Below are 20,632 nucleotides of genomic sequence, written 5' to 3' on the forward strand. Positions count from 1 at the left end.
CCAAAGGGGGAGAAGAATCGAGAAACAGATACTCTCTTAGCAGAACAGCCAGGGAAAAGAGAGTAGCCGATGAGAGGAAGGTTCCAGTGACTTGGAGAAGGGTGAAGGGAACAGCGCATAGCGGTGCAGCCGTGTACCCGTGATTGCGGAGGTGTGACTTTAAGACGAGCCAAGGCACAGACGAGAAGGGAACCTAGATGACGGCTGAGTGCAGACTTCATATTAATAAGGTGATGTGGACCCTTTCTTATTAGAGTGTACAATCTAATCTTTCACTTCTCTTTGCAGGCTATGTGTTGTAGTGTGGTGTTATATGATTGTTTATTGTAATGAGAAATAAAGTACCCCAGTTCTTAGTGAACCGACATGTGCTGCGTATTCTTGTATGAGGGGGTAACCTGTTCTTCTAGTCAGATGCTGCTATGTGAACAGATGCTAACCCTGATCAGGTAAGTGGTAACTGAATAAGGGAGAGAGGAGCCCCTTGAATTAGAGAATAAGTTGTACGTTATCCAAATTGGCAACCGTTGTGTGATCGGTAATACTGTAATTCTATACCCCTGATAAATAGTGAGACTGATCCCTTTATGTAATGGTAATCATAGGATAAACTGCCGTCTGGGTAGAGAAGTCTGGGTTCGTATGGGACCGCGAGGCCGCCGATTCTGATACTGCCGTCTGGGTAGAGAGGTCTGGGTTCGTATGGGACCGCGAGGCCGCCGATTCTGATACTGCCGTCTGGGTAGAGAGGTCTGGGTTCGTATGGGACCGCGAGGCCGCCGATTCTGATACTGCCGTCTGGGTAGAGAGGTCTGGGTTCGTATGGGACCGCGAGGCCGCCGATTCTGATACTGCCGTCTGGGTAGAGAGGTCTGGGTTCGCATGGGACCGCGAGGCCGCCGATTCTGATACTGCCGTCTGGGTAGAGAGGTCTCGGTTCGTATGGGACCGCGAGGCCGCCGATTCTGATACTGCCGTCTGGGTAGAGAGGTCTGGGTTCGTATGGGACCGCGAGGCCGCCGATTCTGATACTGCCGTCTGGGTAGAGAGGTCTGGGTTCGTATGGGACCCCGAGGCCGCCGATTCTGATACTGCCGTCTGGGTAGAGAGGTCTGGGTTCGAATGGGACCGCGAGGCCGCCGATTCTGATACTGCCGTCTGGGTAGAGAGGTCTGGGTTCGAATGGGACCGCGAGGCCGCCGATTCTGATACTGCCGTCTGGGTAGAGAGGTCTGGGTTCGCATGGGACCGCGAGGCCGCCGATTCTGATACTGCCGTCTGGGTAGAGAGGTCTGGGTTCGCATGGGACCGCGAGGCCGCCGATTCTGATACTGCCGTCTGGGTAGAGAGGTCTGGGTTCGTATGGGACCGCGAGGCCGCCGATTCTGACACTGCCGTCTGGGTAGAGAGGTCTGGGTTCGTATGGGACCGCGAGGCCGCCGATTCTGATACTGCCGTCTGGGTAGAGCGGTCTGGGTTCGTATGGGACCGCGAGGCCGCCGATTGCTGATATTATAGGAGGTACATGGTATGCATCTTAGGAATTCCCTGTCCTTAGGTGGTAGATGTATGTTGTTATAAGTTGTAAGTAGGTCCTAGGGAGGGGGAGATGGTAACGTTCTGGCTGAGTTAGTAATGCTCTGATGAGCTGGTCCTATCTAATCTGAGAAACCAGGCAGAACAACTGTTCTGTTTAAAAGAAAGGAAGTGATGAAGGAAGGGATACATCAAAGAAGACAGCAACTAATGAAGGCAGGAAGGGGAGTACTTGAGTGAGGAAATTAAGTAATGGATGAAAAAAGGAGGAACTAAGAAAAGAATGTGAAAGGAAGAAATGAAGGGATAGAGGGAGCAAGGATGTGAACGATGTGTGGTGGATGAATAGAAAGGAGAAAAGCGGAAGTAAGGGTTGAGGATATGAAAGGAAGAAACTAATAAGAAACTAATAAAGGAAGAAGGAAATAATGCACCACAGGGGGAAAGATGGGGAATGAATGAGTATGTAAGGAAGCAAGAATGGAAAGAAGAAAGGAGGCATAGCTGGAAGTGCTGAGGAATAGAAAAAAGGAAAGTAAAAACATGGTAAAAAATAAAGAAAGGAGGTCAGGGGAATGGATACAGGTATGAAAGGTACTGGGTGAAAAAGGGACAGAGGGAATAATGACAGTGTAATATTGCAAAGAAATTAAAAAACAAAAGATTAAAATACATTTCTGTGTCCTTACCACACCATGTATGTTGTAAAGCACATATTCACCAGAGAGGGTCTTGACACCACATTAAAAATGTTATCCAAATAAATGGCACTAATTTTAGAAATCTCAGAAAGATGAAAGACGGGGTGGCCACACCAAGATTTAAATTTGTGACTATGAGCTCAAAGTAGAGATATAAAAGCCCTACATGACCACACATGGTAAGCATTCAAACACCTGCCATTTAAACGTACTGCTCCCCAATGCTCCTTTACCCTGCTATGTCCTTGACCTCATTTTCAGCTGGTCTCCCATCCCATGGAACCCTTCAGTGGTCACGCCCCTCCACTGCTTTAGGACAGGCACTGTCCCCTATCTCCTTTTATACCCCATGCTGCTTTCCCACCCTCGGGACAATGCAGCATTCTCTCCCCTCCACCGCCCTAGGCCTGGCAGTGTTCTCTATCCCCTTTAGACCCTGTGCTAATCTTTGCAACATTCTAGTGTCTGCACTTTGAGCCCTCATGGCATCCTGCAGCTCTCTGCCTCTCTCTGCTCCTTGCTGACCCCTTTGCTTCTTTCTGCTGCTCTCTGCTCCTGTTTGCTTCTCTCTGCCCCTCTGCGCTGCTCTCTGCTCATCTTGTTCGCTCTCTGCCACTCTCTGCCTCTCTCTGCCACTCACTGCTCCTTTGTGCACTCTGTGCCGCATTCTCCGTTCCTCTCTGCCGCTCTCTGCCCCTCGCTGCTGCGCGCTGCTTCTCTCCTGTGCTGCACCTTTAAGCCTGAGCTGCGTTGCCTTTCATCTCCTTTGGACCCTGCACAGGTCTGTCCTCCTCACACCCTGAACTGCTCTCGAGTTAGGCCATATGCTTTACTAGTGAAGACTGGTACAAAGAGCTGTCCGTGAAACTAAGTTGTAGCTTCAGTTCACCCACTCAACCTAGGGAGGCCAGGCCAAATCTACCCCTGGAAGGAAAAGCCCGGGCCTCCTGCCTCATGAAATCGATACATTTCAGTTCCTGAATTAACATCACAAGACTCTGCAAATTGTTTTTTCCCTCTAAATCTCTCGCTGCAAGGTACTACTCAGTTTCCGCCATTCTGAAGCAGAGACATTACTATGGAATGCAAGAGATTGAAAACGGACAATGAAACCGTACAGTGTACCTTAGCTGCAAACATTGGCAGTTACAACCAGTCAGTGCTTAATTTGTAAAATATTAAGTGCAGGTGCTCTAAATTTTAAGGAGGCCACACCCGCCTCCCCGACTCAACCTACTGGCTCCACCCACCTTTAATGGCTCCACCCACATCCACAAGCCTCAGCACATCAGAGCCTCCTCCTCACTTCTTGAGTTCTGCAAGAAGTCGAAGACCTAGCTCTTCGTATAAGCACCTCGGGGACCTCACACCTACACACCTGCCCAAGCACCTGAATACCCTCTTGGTTGATAAGTACACTATGTAACATAACATAATATAAAATATAAACAACAAATTAGAATTGAACTCAAGTTAGAGAATATGTGCATGTCTCAAAATACAACTTTTGGAAAGGTCATTTGTGGATTTGAGGCAACTTTGCAAGCTAAAGATATGTGCTTGTACTGTTCTGTTTAAAAGAAAGGAAGTGATGAAGGAAGGGATACATCAAGAAGACAGCAACTAATGAAGGCAGGAAGGGGAGTACTTGAGTGAGGAAATTAAGTAATGGATGAAAAAAGGAGGAACTAAGAAAAGAATGTGAAAGGAAGAAATGAGGGGATAGAGGGAGAAAGGATGTGAACGATGTGTGGTGGATGAATAGAAAAGAGAAAAGCGGAAGTAAGGGTTGAGGATATGAAAGGAAGAAACTAATAAGAAACTAATAAAGGAAGAAGGAAATAATGCACCACAGAGGGAAAGATGGGGAATGAATGAGTATGTAAGGAAGCAAGAATGGAAAGAAGAAAGGAGGCATAGCAGGAAGTGCTGAGGAATAGAAAAAAGGAAAGGAAAAACATGGTAAAAAATAAAGAAAGGAGGTCAGGGGAATGGATACAGGTATGAAAGGTACTGGGTGAAAAAGGGACAGAGGGAATAATGACAGTGTAATATTGCAAAGAAATTAAAAACAAAAGATTAAAATACATTTCTGTGTCCTTACCACACCATGTATGTTGTAAAGCACATATTCACCAGAGAGGGTCTTGACACCACATTAAAAATGTTATCCAAATCAATGGCACTAATTTTAGAAATCTCAGAAAGATGAAAGACGGGGTGGCCGCACCAAGATTTAAATTTGTGACTATGAGCTCAAAGTAGAGATATAAAAGCCCTACATGACCACACATGGTAAGCATTCAAACACCTGCCATTTAAACGTACTGCTCCCCAATGCTCCTTTACCCTGCTATGTCCTGTGACCTCATTTTCAGCTGGTCTCCCATCCCATGGAACCCTTCAGTGGTCACGCCCCTCCACTGCTTTAGGACAGGCACTGTCCCCTATCTCCTTTTATACCCCATGCTGCTTTCCCACCCTCGGGACAATGCAGCATTCTCTCCCCTCCACCGCCCTAGGCCTGGCAGTGTTCTCTATCCCCTTTAGACCCTGTGCTAATCTTTGCAACATTCTAGTGTCTGCACTTTGAGCCCTCATGGCATCCTGCAGCTCTCTGCCTCTCTCTCTGCTCCTTGCTGACCCCTTTGCTTCTTTCTGCTGCTCTCTGCTCCTGTTTGCTTCTCTCTGCCCCTCTGCGCTGCTCTCTGCTCATCTTGTTCGCTCTCTGCCACTCTCTGCCTCTCTCTGCCACTCACTGCTCCTTTATGCACTCTGTGCCGCATTCTCTGTTCCTCTCTGCCGCTCTCTGCCCCTCGCTGCTGCGCGCTGCTTCTCTCCTGTGCTGCACCTTTAAGCCTGAGCTGCGTTGCCTTTCATCTCCTTTGGACCCTGCACAGGTCTGTCCTCCTCACACCCTGAACTGCTCTCGAGTTAGGCCATATGCTTTACTAGTGAAGACTGGTACAAAGAGCTGTCCGTGAAACTAAGTTGTAGCTTCAGTTCACCCACTCAACCTAGGGAGGCCAGGCCAAATCTACCCCTGGAAGGAAAAGCCCGGGCCTCCTGCCTCATGAAATCGATACATTTCAGTTCCTGAATTAACATCACAAGACTCTGCAAATTGTTTTTTCCCTCTAAATCTATCGCTGCAAGTTACTACTCAGTTTCCGCCATTCTGAAGCAGAGACATTACTATGGAATGCAAGAGATTGAAAACGGACAATGAAACCGTACAGTGTACCTTAGCTGCAAACATTGGCAGTTACAACCAGTGTCCTAAGATTCATACATAGCTCTATGAAAGCTGCCAAGGTTTCAAATCGCTGTGTATGACATTTTCAAAATTTCAGTGTCATTATAAGTGACATTTCAACGACTATGAGTGACACTTTGTCACAAGCAAAATTAAGCAATGAAGACCGGGGAAACACATAAAAGACGTTACACCCATTTGAGCAACAAGAAACACTAAGAAGATCTTAAAACTTCAGCAAAGCACTACAAATCGAAGGGCAGGAGAGGCACACTCGCAGCCTAGGGGTCACAGCCCAGCCGCAGGCTGTAATTTATTTTTTTAAAAGACACACACTGAGTAACTGAGTTGTATAATAAAAGCATAAATTGCACATTCTACTAGTCTCTTAAGCAATGAACACATAATTTGTGACATGTTTACTTAGGATAAATACACTTTACCTGCGCTCACTCTCTCAGGCACTTATCATGAAGCCCTCAGACTCCTTCTCACTCACAGCAGCTGCTGAGGCGGTGCCGAGGCCCAGTGGGCTGGGGTCAGGTTACATTGGCTTCCTCCCGCTCTAATGTGCTGTTACACTGATGCAACGTATATTTACTGCACTAACGTCACTTACTGACCATACTGTCCATAACAATGGCCTGCCTCTTACTGAGTCACTCTCAGCCAGTGCTGGTGGGCCTGGGATCGAGTGCGGGCAGGATCTCATATTTTCGCATTACAATTGATCGTCGATTTTTTTACCGCCCGTGGTGGCCGGCGATGAGCAGCTGCTCTAGCCTGCGGTTCAAGCAACGAGTTCGGAGGAGCTGTTTTGGCTCTGCACTCTGTGACTTCTTAATCATAAATTCAAAGTGCAGCCGAAACTTACGTTGCCCACTTGCACCGCAGGCAGATGGTGGCTGAGCAGGAGGACAGACCTGTAACTCTCCGCTGTCCATGTAGTCGGTGGCGGTCATCGGGGGTGAGCTGGGCGATTCGCGGGATCTCCATTTTAAAATAATTTCCCATCCATTGCACACTCGGTGCAAGCAGTCTTTAACTTTATTCTGTTGAACTGCAGCTGCGCAACACCAGGCGGTAGCTTCAGGACGTCCCGCCTTAATTGTTATAGGTGTGAGTTATCACGTCCTCACTGATTTATAGCTAACACGCACAGTGCAGTGTCAGGTCAACATTGTTACACGACTACAAGTCCCAAAATGCAGAGCAAAAAACCTGAACAGGATGAACTACTCACGCATGTACCTAGGCAACTCAAGACTGTGCAGCAAAAGCCTCCATCCTGGTCTCTTAGTTCTGCCCTTCTCTAAGTTTGGGTAGTAACTGTACTTTTTTCCTAAATTCACATCTCTACACATCAACTGGCAGCTCGGTGCTTTTGTGACTGTCCTTGTTCTACCAGCCGGTGACAGTGGCAGAAGAGCCCTGACTTTAGGCTGTTCTTGTGAAGGAACATTCACCTGGGGTAACTCTGGCCTCAGTTAATGAAGTACCAGCGCGCCCTGCCACCCATGTGTAAACAGTGGGAATAAATGACTAGTCAAGCCTTTTGTTCGGTTTGATCGGCACTCCTAAGGTCGTGGAGGGCTGTTTCTGAGCATGGTGACAGCAGTCACGTAGAAGCAACGAGGCATTCTATAAACTGAGCGCGAGCCAGAGGAGGATTCCCTTTTGGGCACTGACAAGACAGATTACATGACACAGGCTGAAACTTTGTTGAACACGATAAACCACGAACACCTTCACAGCCGGACTCCAGCCATGCAATAGCCTCAATGAAGAAAGCAGAAATAGATTAAACCCAATGCTTTGTCCCTCCCTTCTGCAGTTCCACATTCCAGGCAATAGCGCATTGAGTCGAGTGCATGTGGACTAGACACTTCCCGTTGCAGTTTAGTACCTCGAGTTCATGCTTTTCCAGCTCAGTTTTTCAATATAATGAAGACTCTCCGCTTTCCATGTAGTTCACCGGTGGCGGTCATCGGGGGTGAGCTGGTCGATTCGCTGGATCTTTATTTTAAAATAATTTCCCACCCATTGCACCCTCGGTGCAAGCAGTCTTTAACTTTATTCTGTTGAACTGCGGCTGCGCAACACCAGGCGGCAGCTTTAGGACGTCCCGCCTTAATTGTTATAGATGCGAGTCATCACGTCCTCACTGATTTATAGCTAACACGCACAGTGCAGTGTCAGGTCAACATTATTACATTGTATCACAGTAATGCCGCGGACTCTGTGCCACCTCCAAGCATGCCGGGAGCAGCACCCACGGCGTGCTGCCTCTCCAGCTTAGCTTCAGTCTTAATATGGTGCATGAATAATAGAGATCCAGCTTTACAGCTAAGGAGGCTCTATTACGCACGACCTTTGTATTTCAGTGCTGTGGTGCACACTGAAGTGATACTTGGCAGGGCTGTTCATAGACCCGGCCCTATGAAAAAAGTGCCGGTGCTGAGCACCGGAAGGCACCGGCACAAATTAAGCCCTGCCCGTACCTGTTGGTAGTACTGGGAATCGTACATAAAGAAGTTTTCCCTTCCCTACTGTCCGTGTGTTATGTCTGACTCAGCACCCTTATACTCTATTGAGTATATTAATAAAATTTGTGCAGGCCCCTCCTTGTTTGATACTCCAGATGAACCCTCCTCAACAGGCAATGCTAGTCTCTCTGAAGACTTAGAAAAATATAAGAAAAAACATGCTCGGTTAGAGTTAATGATGCTCATGCTGACCCAGTATTTGAAATCTAACACCATCCCTCTAGGTTTACAAGTTAGAAATATTCCTGGGGTGTTTACCGATAACCCCAAGTACATCACCGGGTTTAGCGGCATTGGCACTACTTGCTCCCGACATTGGTTAGTACTGGGGATTGAAACTGCGGTTGAGGAACTTAAAAAATTGGATGATATTATCAAAGATCTGGAGAAACAGATCACAGACGACAAAACCTTTGCTGATACAAAGTCCTTATTAGAAAAAATTGACAAAACGGTGGCTGAGTTCCACCGCATTGAACAAAATAAAAAATCGAATAAAGTAAAGAAGGACATTAAATTCTTCTCACTGGAACGTACTTATCCTTATCTACAGAAAGATTTTTACCTTTACCGAAACTTTAACCCACATCAACAAACCCCTAGACCCTGGGGCCGTTTTAATAAAAGGAACACAGTGGTAGGCTTCACTGATTCTTCAGCAGAATCTTCTGATAGCTCCGACCCAGGAGAAGGAGCGAGTGGGCAGCAACGCAATCAACCTCATTTTTTATCAAGAGGCAACCCAGAACCTCAAAAGAAAGGAAGGGTCAAACAACAGCAGAGATGGCACAACCCCCCTGGGGAACGCCAGACGAGACACCAATTTTACCAGTGGTAAATTCTGATTGTGCTCCTAACCCTATTCCGATTTTTAACATCTCAAACCATACTCTCTCTAATTATGAATCATCTCTCCTCCGGAGAGGATTATCGTTTGTTCCTGCTACTTACCCTAACTTCTTGGACCTTCAATCCGAATTGATGGCCTTCTTTCGCAAATTAAGATTACGTTCCTATTTTGAACTTAATCCATCTGAACCTAAAACCACTGTAACACCTTTCAGGCCACCATCCACCTTTTCCTCTACAACTAACATGATAGCGAGAGAAATTGTCACGTTTGAGAAAGTTATTCTTAAAGAGATTTCTGAGCTAGAGAAAGCCCATCTCTTTATACCCTTTAACATCTCTATTGAAGAAAAGACCGCTATCTCCACTCTGAGAAACAACAATCAGCTAATAATTAAACCTGCTGATAAAGGTGGGGGTATTGTCGTACAGGACATTGATAACTACAAAGAGGAACTGCAACGTCATTTTTCCAATACTGATCATTATTGCAAGCTACCATGTAATCCTACAAAGGAACTACAGACCCTGATTAGGCAGCTTACTACAGTCGCCATGTCCAATGGTATCATTAGCCAACATGAATACAACTTTCTGAATACCACCAACCCGAGAATCCCAGTGATCAATACTTTACCAAAGATCCACAAAAGACTTGACAAACCCTCAGGTAGGCCGATAGTGTCAGGCTGTGGCTCAGTGCTGGAACCACTGGGCCATTACGTCAACTATTTCTTAAAGGACTTTATACCAACAACCCAATGTTATATCAGAGATAGCATGCATATGATAAACATCATAGAAAACCATGCATTTAATCCTGAAATTGAGACTCTTTGTACACTAGACGTTGAGTCTTTGTATACAAACATACCCCAGAGAGACTCTTTGATGGTGATGGAAAGCATTCTTAATACTAGGCCCAGCCCCCACAGGGTTCCCACCTTATTCATCGTACAACTCCTGGAAATCTGTCTCACCCAAAACTTCTTTATGTACGATTCCCAGTACTACCAACAGGTACCGGGTACATCTATGGGGGCTATTTTTGCCCCCACCCTGGCGATACTATATATGGACTGGGTGGAGACCAACACTATCCTGTCTCCCACCAACCCCTTCCACCAAGGACTACACACATGGAAGAGATATATAGACGATATCTTCCTTATCTGGGGTGGCACTGTCCCTGAGCTCCAGGGTTTATTGCACTGGCTTAACAACAATTGCAATGGCCTCACATTTACCATAACCCACAACCCAAACATTATTTCTTTTCTTGATCTTAATATTCAACATCAAGATGGCATTCTATACACCTCATTGTTCCACAAACCAACGGAGAGAAATACCTTACTGAGTTATGACAGCTGTCACCCCAGGGCTCTGAGGGATAGTCTGCCATATTCCCAGTTTTTGAGACTGAGGAGAAATTGTTTTAAGAAGGAAGATTACTTCTGTGAGGCAAACACTTTATCTGAGAAACTCATGTTCAGAGGGTACCCGAGGCGCTTGATCAAGAACTCTATGAAAAGAGCCTGGTACTGCCCGCGCGAGACTCTTCTCGAACCCAAACCCAAACAACCATCAGAAAAATTGGTGTGTGTCACTACCTACTCTCCAATTTCCAACCGTGTAAAACAATGTGTCAAAAAGAATTGGCACATCTTAAACTCAGGGGTGTTAAATTGGGATACTCCCCTGTTTGCCTTCAAGAAAAATAAAAATCTCAAAGACCGACTGGTGAGGGCGGCATTACCATCTGTAAGAAATGTTACTCTCCACGATCACTGGCAATTACCACCACTCCTTGGCCACTCTCGTTGTGGGTCCTGCATTGTATGTGACTTCTCAATTGATGGTAAAGAATTTGTGTATTAAAATGTGAGAAATGTATTAAAAACATTCACAAATTGTAACAGCCAAAATATTGTGTATGCCATTCTCTGCCCATGCAACATGATATACGTTGGCCAAACTAAGCAGAAAATTAAGCTGAGGATATCCCAACATCGGAGTCGCATTCGGTGCAAAACACCCAATGCCCCATTGGTGGAACACTTTTTGGAAAAAGGACACTCGGAGAATGATATTCGGTGGACCGTAATTTCTCAAATCATCATCCCACCCAGAGGTGGGGACCTCACCCGCCTCTTGAACAGAGAGGAGCTTAAATGGATTCTGAAGACTGATAGTCTTAACTCTGGTCTCAACCTACAAGATGAATGGACTGCTCTGATCTAAAATTGGGTTCTGAATCAGTCATATGTGTACTCTGTTGTAAATACTGGTTCTCAATTGTAATGTTTATAAGCTCTTCTTTAAGCATGTCACTGGTCTTTCACTTCACCACTTTGATCGTCGATTTTAGTCCTATTACTATTTTTATGCCCTGACTCCCCTTCACTGACCCAAGATGGCATGTGCGGCGGTCCTTCTTTTATTTTTATGCCCCCTCCTTCCTTTGGACCAATCGCAAGTAATTATATAGCTTGCCTCGCCACTCCTCCTTGAGCACGCCAGGAAGCGAGATCCTTTACCGACTAACCCAGTAAGTTTACTCAGTTGATCACCGGCCTGCACGCCCTTTTTTCCCCGGTATTTCCCAATCCTGAATCCCTATTCTTGCCCCCCAGGTCCCCTGGCTGCCGACGAATACCACTTAGTTTCGCGGCTCCCGCCGCCCGATTGTGGTAAGAAATTCTCCTTCCTTTTATCACCCGCGGGCCCCTGACACGCTGGCCGCACCACTTAATATCCAATTCTGTTTCCTTAGGGTGGACGTTTTTATCCGCAACCCCTTTCCTCCAAACCATTCGGCATCTACCCTTCGAGGCACTCCGGTAAGCTGTCACTCGTAATTCACCCCGCCTTGTCAGCTCACGCGTATGATTCTTTCCCCGCCGCCTCTGCCACCGATTGCTCCTGGGCACTCGACCCTGCTATTACTGCGGTATTGTGTATAAATTCACGACGGGCTCGACCACGAAGTCCGCCTTTTCATCACTTTCACTATTTATTTTCGTTTAGCACAAGTACAGTGCTACCCCCTCTGGTAATTCCACACATAAACGTGGGATAGTTTTATTTCTTGCACTTCCCACCTAAGCTGCCGCATTGCAACCTCACTAAGGCTGTCGTGTCCATCACTCTCTAGATCACTTTTAATCTCTTACACCTTACCAGTGTCGCGCCAAACACTGGTCACCACAAGTCACTTTTCTATTCTTGTAAACGTAGTTTGTGCAACTAAATGTGCAAAATTTCCCCCTTTTTTCCCCCCCTTTAGGCATTTAGAGGCTACATTACTTTAAGGCTTTTCATTGTAATTGTCCTGATGATGGACCCTGTGATTTACTAGGGGTCCGAAACGCCGTCGACTTTTCAAGCACTGAAACCAAACTGTGATTACTATATGTTGTAAAGTGCTTAGTTGTGATACTCTGTACAATTGTATTGTTGGTAGAGTAACTTGCTTTGCCTTATAAAGCCCTTCTTTGCTTTCTACATCAACCTTATGTACCTGTTTTGTAAGTGCTGGGCACAGGCTTGTGTTCCACACTGGCTGATCGTTGGAAGGTATTTTGTGTGATTTAAATACATGAATTTTGAGTAAAATCTCTGAAAGACCACTGTCCGGCTGGACATGTCTCTCTAAATATAGATTGACTCTGTCTATATTTTATTTTGTTCTGAAACTCTCCTATGCTTGGGACCAATGTTGTTTGGAAAAAGTATGTTCCCCGAGGTCCCTGCTGACTAAATTGGGGCCCCTTGTTGTTGTTAAATTAACTGTGCGCAATCAGCTGATTGCAAGGGTTTCTCTCTCCTTCCACTTTTCCTAAGTGGTCACCTGCCTCACGGTACCTACAGCTGTGTACCCCTTTTCCCTTCCCTACTGTCCGTGTGTTATGTCTGACTCAGCACCCTTATACTCTATTGAGTATATTAATAAAATTTGTGCAGGCCCCTCCTTGTTTGATACTCCAGATGAACCCTCCTCAACAGGCAATGCTAGTCTCTCTGAAGACTTAGAAAAATATAAGAAAAAACATGCTCGGTTAGAGTTAATGATGCTCATGCTGACCCAGTATTTGAAATCTAACACCATCCCTCTAGGTTTACAAGTTAGAAATATTCCTGGAGTGTTTACCGATAACCCCAAGTACATCACCGGGTTTAGCGGCATTGGCACTACTTGCTCCCGACATTGATTAGTACTGGGGATTGAAACTGCGGTTGAGGAACTTAAAAAATTGGATGATATTATCAAAGATCTGGAGAAAGAGATCACAGATGACAAAACCATTGCTGATACAAAGTCCTTATTAGAAAAAATTGACAAAACGGTGGCTGAGTTCCACCGCATTGAACAAAATTAAAAATCGAATAAAGTAAAGAAGGACATTAAATTCTTCTCACTGGAACGTACTTATCCTTATCTACAGAAAGATTTTTACCTTTACCGAAACTTTAACCCACATCAACAAACCCCTAGACCCTGGGGCCGTTTTAATAAAAGGAACACAGTGGTAGGCTTCACTGATTCTTCAGCAGAATCTTCTGATAGCTCCGACCCAGGAGAAGGAGTGAGTGGGCAGCAACGCAATCAACCTCATTTTTTATCAAGTGGCAACCCAGAACCTCAAAAGAAAGGAAGGGTCAAACAACAGCAGAGATGGCACAACCCTCCTGAGGAACGCCAGACGAGACACAAATTTTACCAGTGGTAAATTCTGATTGTGCTCCTAACCCTATTCCGATTTTTAACATCTCAAACCTTACTCTCTCTAATTATGAATCATCTCTCCTCCGGAGAGGATTATCGTTTGTTCCTGCTACCTACCCTAACTTCTTGGACCTTCAATCCGAATTGATGGCCTTCTTTCGCAAATTAAGATTACTTTCCTATTTTGAACTTAATCCATCTGAACCTAAAACCACTGTAACACCTTTCAGGCCACCATCCACCTTTTCCCCTGCAACTAACATGATACCGAGAGAAATTGTCACGTTTGAGAAAGTTATTCTTAAAGAGATTTCTGAGCTAGAGAAAGCCCATCTCTTTATACCCTTTAACATCTCTATTGAAGAAAAGACCGCTATCTCCACTCTGAGTAACAACAATCAGCTAATAATTAAACCTGCTGATAAAGGTGGGGGTATTGTCGTACAGGACATTGATAACTACAAAGAGGAACTGCAACGTCAGGTTTCCAATACTGATCATTATTGCAAGCTACCATGTAATCCTACAAAGGAACTACAGACCCTGATTAGGCAGCTTACTACAGTCGCCATGTCCAATGGTATCATTAGCCAACATGAATACAACTTTCTGAATACCACCAACCCGAGAATCCCAGTGATCTATACTTTACCAAAGATCCACAAAAGACTTGACAAACCCCCAGGTAGGCCGATAGTGTCAGGCTGTGGCTCAGTGCTGGAACCACTGGGCCATTACGTCAACTATTTCTTAAAGGACTTTGTACCAACAACCCAATGTTATATAAGAGATAGCATGCATATGATAAACATCATAGAAAACCATGCATTTAATCCTGAAATTGAGACTCTTTGTACACTAGACGTTGAGTCTTTGTATACAAACATACCCCAGAGAGACTCTTTGATGGTGATGGAAAGCATTCTTAATACTAGGCCCAGCCCCCACAGGGTTCCCACCTTATTCATCGTACAACTCCTGGAAATCTGTCTCACCCAAAACTTCTTTATGTACGGTTCCCAGTACTACCAACAGGTACCGGGTACATCTATGGGGGCTATTTTTGCCCCCACCCTGGCGATACTATATATGGACTGGGTGGAGACCAACACTATCCTGTCTCCCACCAACCCCTTCCACCAAGGACTACACACATGGAAGAGATATATAGACGATATCTTCCTTATCTGGGGTGGCACTGTCCCTGAGCTCCAGGGTTTATTGCACTGGCTTAACAACAATTGCAATGGCCTCACATTTACCATAACCCACAACCCAAACATTATTTCTTTTCTTGATCTTAATATTCAACATCAAGATGGCATTTTATACACCTCATTGTTCCGCAAACCAACGGAGAGAAATACCTTACTGAGTTATGACAGCTGTCACCCCAGGGCTCTGAGGGATAGTCTGCCATATTCCCAGTTTTTGAGACTGAGGAGAAATTGTTTTAAGAAGGAAGATTACTTCTGTGAGGCAAACACTTTATCTGAGAAACTCATGTTCAGAGGGTACCCGAGGCGCTTGATCAAGAACTCTATGAAAAGAGCTTGGTACTGCCCGCGCGAGACTCTTCTCGAACCCAAACCCAAACAACCATCAGAAAAATTGGTGTGTGTCACTACCTACTCTCCAATTTCCAACCGTGTAAAACAATGTGTCAAAAAGAATTGGCACATCTTAAACTCAGGGGTGTTAAATTGGGATACTCCCCTGTTTGCCTTCAAGAAAAATAAAAATCTCAAAGACCGACTGGTGAGGGCGGCATTACCATCTGTAAGAAATGTTACTCTCCACGATCACTGGCAATTACCACCACTCCTTGGCCACTCTCGTTGTGGGTCCTGCATTGTATGTGACTTCTCAATTGATGGTAAAGAATTTGTGTATAAAAATGTGAGAAATGTATTAAAAACATTCACAAATTGTAACAGCCAAAATATTGTGTATGCCATTCTCTGCCCATGCGACATGATATACGTTGGCCAAACTAAGCAGAAAATTAAGCTGAGGATATCCCAACATCGGAGTCGCATTCGGTGCAAAACACCCAATGCCCCATTGGTGGAACACTTTTTGGAAAAAGGACACTTGGAGAATGATATTCGGTGGACCGTAATTTCTCAAATCATCATCCCACCCAGAGGTGGGGACCTCACTCGCCTCTTGAACAGAGAGGAGCTTAAATGGATTCTGAAGGCTGATAGTCTTAACTCTGGTCTCAACCTACAAGATGAATGGACTGCTCTGATCTAAAATTGGGTTCTGAATCAGTCATATGTGTACTCTGTTGTAAATACTGGTTCTCAATTGTAATGTTTATAAGCTCTTCTTTAAGCATGTCACTGGTCTTTCACTTCACCACTTTGATCGTCGATTTTAGTCCTATTACTATTTTTATGACCTGACTCCCCTTCACTGACCCAAGATGGCATGTGCGGTGGTCCTTCTTTTATTTTTATGCCCCCTCCTTCCTTTGGACCAATCGCAAGTAATTATATAGCTTGCCTCGCCACTCCTCCTTGAGCACGCCAGGAAGCGAGATCCTTTACCGACTAACCCGGTAAGTTTACTCAGTTGATCACCGGCCTGCACGCCCTTTTTTCCCCGGTATTTCCCAATCCTGAATCCCTATTCTTGCCCCCCAGGTCCCCTGGCTGCCGACGAATACCACTTAGTTTCGCGGCTCCCGCCGCCCGATTGTGGTAAGAAATTCTCCTTCCTTTTATCACCCGCGGGCCCCTGACACGCTGGCCGCACCACTTAATATCCAATTCTGTTTCCTTAGGGTGGACGTTTTTATCCGCAACCCCTTTCCTCCAAACCATTCGGCATCTACCCTTCGAGGCACTCCGGTAAGCTGTCACTCGTAATTCACCCCGCCTTGTCAGTTCAAGCGTATGATTCTTTCCCCGCCGCCTCTGCCGCCGATTGCTCCTGGGCACTCGACCCTGCTATTACTGCGGTATTGTGTATACATTCACGACGGGCTCGACCACGAAGTCCGCCTTTTCATCACTTTCACTATTTATTTTCGTTTAGCACAAGTACAGTGCTACCCCCTCTGGTAATTCCACACATAAACGTGGGATAGTTTTATTTCTTGCACTTCCCACCTAAGCTGCAGCATTGCAACCACACTAAGGCTGTCGTGTCCATCACTCTCTAGATCACTTTTAATCTCTTACACCTTACCAGTGTCGCGCCACACACTGGTCACCACAAGTCACTTTTCTATTCTTGTAAACGTAGTTCGTGCAACTAAATGTGCAAAATTTACCCCTTTTTTTCCGCCCTTTAGGCATTTAGAGGCTACATTACTTTAAGGCTTTTCATTGTAATTGTCCTGATGATGGACCCTGTGATTTACTAGGGGTCCGAAACGCCGTCGACTTTTCAAGCACTGAAACCAAACTGTGATTACTATATGTTGTAAAGTGCTTAGTTGTGATACTCTGTACAATTGTATTGTTGGTAGAGTAACTTGCTTTGCCTTATAAAGCCCTTCTTTGCTTTCTACATCAACCTTATGTACTTGTTTTGTAAGTGCTGGGCACAGGCTTGTGTTCCACACTGGCTGATCGTTGGAAGGTATTTTGTGTGATTTAAATACATGAATTTTGAGTAAAATCTCTGAAAGACCACTGTCCGGCTGGACATGTCTCTCTAAATATAGATTGACTCTGTCTATATTTTATTTTGTTCTGAAACTCTCCTATGCTTGGGACCAATGTTGTTTGAAAAAAGTATGTTCCCCGAGGTCCCTGCTGACTAAATTGGGGCCCCTTGTTGTTGTTAAATTAATTGTTGTTCTGGTTAGCATGCTTGCATTCCAGTAATATGTCTTTTAGTATTGAAGGCAGATCCTGTTGTTTTTCCAATATTGGGTGGCAAGTACATGACTGGGATGCTGCCCTTGGTTGTATCTGATCCATGATAATGTTGAAAGTGGTGGCCATGGTGTCTAACTTTTTGTTTATGTTGGATATGTATTCCGCCATTGTGCTCATGAGATGTATCTGGATGTCGAGTTTGTCTGACTGCATGTTGAGGGTTTTAATTGAAGTTTCCAATATGCACCCCAGTGCACTGTGCAATGCGATTATAGATTCCAAGTTTTTATTGATATCATGCCCTGTTTCGTGCCGGTGTGGGTCCCCTGTATTGCTGTTAGAGGAAGGTCCCTGTGAGAGTTGTTTATTAGACGTTGTGTCATTCTGCCGCACTTTGATCTTCTGGCGCGATCCCGGGCGCGATTCTGGGCATTTTGTTATTGTTACGTTAGCAGCTGTTAAAACACTTGAGATCTCTATTATTGAGGGTTCCATTTGATCGTCTGAGTCGATCACGTTTGGGGAGTCTGTTGGAGCATTAGTATCCTCCTCCAGATTCAATCCACTGGATATCTCAACTATGTTGTTACTTGATGGCTCTTTGTTCGGAGAGGTTTTTGTTTTTGTGTACCAGCCAATTGGTGTTACTCCATGATCTTCCTTTTGATTGATATTTGTTTTGTAGGGGTTTTTAATCCCTCAAAGTTGGTTTCTGTTTGTTCCTGGGCCCCCATTTCGGTGATGATTGTCTTGATGATTTTTAATTCTTTCAAGATATTTTCGGCTTGAGGGATATCCGAGCAGGCTTTTTGTGTTGTGGGTTCCTTTGTATTCCCTATTGATTTATTCATTACTGGGATCATGCATGAATCCAGTCTTGGGGTTGAATGGCTGTATGGAAACAGCTTGTATGGTAGTTCATGCACACTGGAGTTGTGACAGTCCTCGTTTTTGGATTGAGCCACATGGCTTCCCGTTATTATTTGATCTTAATTTGTAGCATTGGATGATAGTGATAGAGTTGCGGAAATTCTTTCTCTTTTGTTCTCTTTTTTGCTGGGTGAGTGTCTTATTGTGTGTCCTTCAGCGTGGTGATCCATAGACTTAATGGATCCTGTGTGAGTTGTTAAAGGTTTCTCTTGTCCTTGCCTTAAAATTGAGTCTTGCTTTTTATTTTCCTTGTGCACGTGGGCTTGAATTTGAAACACGTTTTTCTCCAAAGTGGCATGCGAACACTTGGGTGTTTCCTCTCTTCCATTTGCCCTGTCTACATTGGTGCTCAGACTGCTTGGAGGAGTCCTTGTGTCTATTGGCTTCAAATCTACTTTTTTAGGTGACATTGGTTTTTGCAATCCATTGGGTGTTGTCGGCATTGCGTAAATGGCTGTCAATGGGTCTTTCAGAAATGTAAATTTGCCGGTAGGATTCAGGTTGCTGAAAATTGAATATACAGGGGATATTAATGATGCGGCCGCGCTTCCCTCAATTTGAGTGGTGGGGGATTTGGTCTTGGCCTTGGCATTCTTTCTTGCTTTATTGGGATGGTTTGTTTGTGTTCTCCCCGACCTCATTCTACTTTCCCTCTTACCACCTCTGCTCTACTTTCCGCTCCACCTCCCAAGCCTGTCTGCCCCCTCTGATTTGGAACAGCTGCCGTCAGGGAGATGGCAGGGTGTTATTGCGGTGTGTGGAGGGGATGACTGCTCTCTCTGGCGTTGGAAGAATGCTGGAAGATAATTTTTGCCTGGTATATTATGGAGCTCGGTTCCCCTAGCGTGCACTGTGTGCTGTTAATACGCCGTTAGTCTGCCCAGCTGTTACTTAGCTTTTACAGAAAAAAGTACTGATAGACAATTTTTGCCCTGTGTTCTACGGAGCTCAGACCTAATGCGCGTTGTTGTCAGGTGAGCCTATCCATGATTGCACGTTTGTCAGACTTGATCTGTTACTGGTGTAAAAAGTGCAAAGAAGCGCTTGAAGGGTGTGCTTAGTACATTTAAGCCGATATTGCCGATAGCGCGCTGGTGCTGACACCTCTCACCGTGCTGCTGTTGCCTGCTGTATGCTGGTGTCCTGCGGGTCCGCTCTAGTCTGGTCAGGTGTTGCTGTGCTCCGTGAGGCTGAGTACCGGGTGGTGCCCGGGAGATGCTGGGAGAAAGCCGCTGGACTGGGTCAGGTCAGGTCCGGTCAGTTGCGTTCAGCGGCCTGGCATCTCAGTCGACAGCTTGCTCTGCCGCTCGCTGGCTGTTGCTGTGCTGCTGTGGTGACGACTCTCTACTGCACTCTGCTGGCCTCTCCGTGTCCGATGAAGAGAACTCCCAACTCTCGGCCAGCAGGCAAGCACAATTCCTGGGGGGGGAGCGTGAAGAAGAACTGGGCAAGCGGTACAGTGTGGTAATTACAGGTGGCTGGTGGTGGTGGGCAGGCTCGCTGAAGAGGGACTCCCAGCTGTTCTGAAATCCCAAAATGCAAAATCTCTGGGTTTTTTCTCGCGGTGCTCACGTTGTTCACGTTTCTTCCTATGACCCACTACCACATCAGGCTTTTGCGGCAGCTTTGCAGCCGATGCGCCACACCCGGCCACTAGCGCCGCCGCCGCTGCGGGGGTCACAGGTCACAGGTCCCGCTCTCTGCCGTCCACAGGTCATGGGGTCACAGGACTCAGGGCCGGCAGTGGTGACTTCCCGCTTCCCGCTTTGCTCCGCTGCCAAACGCCACCAAACACCGCAGCCGAACGCAGGGTTTCAGCTTAGCTTAGCTTCCTGGCGCCCGGCATTCTTTTCTTCCCCTCGTGATACCTGCTGTGGTCCGCTGTTGTCAGCTGGCGCATGCACCTCGCACCCTCGCACACCTTACTGCCAGGCTGCTGTGTGCTGTGTGCTGGGTGCTGAGTGCTCAGACTCGGAACTCCGCTCTCTGATGCTCTCTCGTATTAAATCTGAAAGGAAAAAGATAGAAATCTCATTCTTGGACTCTTCATAATATTTCCCTTCCTAAGGGCCCTGGACGCCAATTTGTGTTAGCCTCTATCTAAAGCCCTCTATATGTTGAACCCAGATGGGGGTGTGAAAACTGCTCCCAGAGCCTATGACAAAGGTGACAAAGGCTTGGATGAAAGGAAACACATGTCTAGAGATACTCAGCAATGGCTGCACCGACAACGGTGGGCTAATTGTGTG

The sequence above is a fragment of the Lissotriton helveticus genome, chromosome 6 (genome assembly GCF_964261635.1).
Source record: "Lissotriton helveticus chromosome 6, aLisHel1.1, whole genome shotgun sequence".
Taxonomy (NCBI): Eukaryota; Metazoa; Chordata; class Amphibia; order Caudata; family Salamandridae; genus Lissotriton; species Lissotriton helveticus.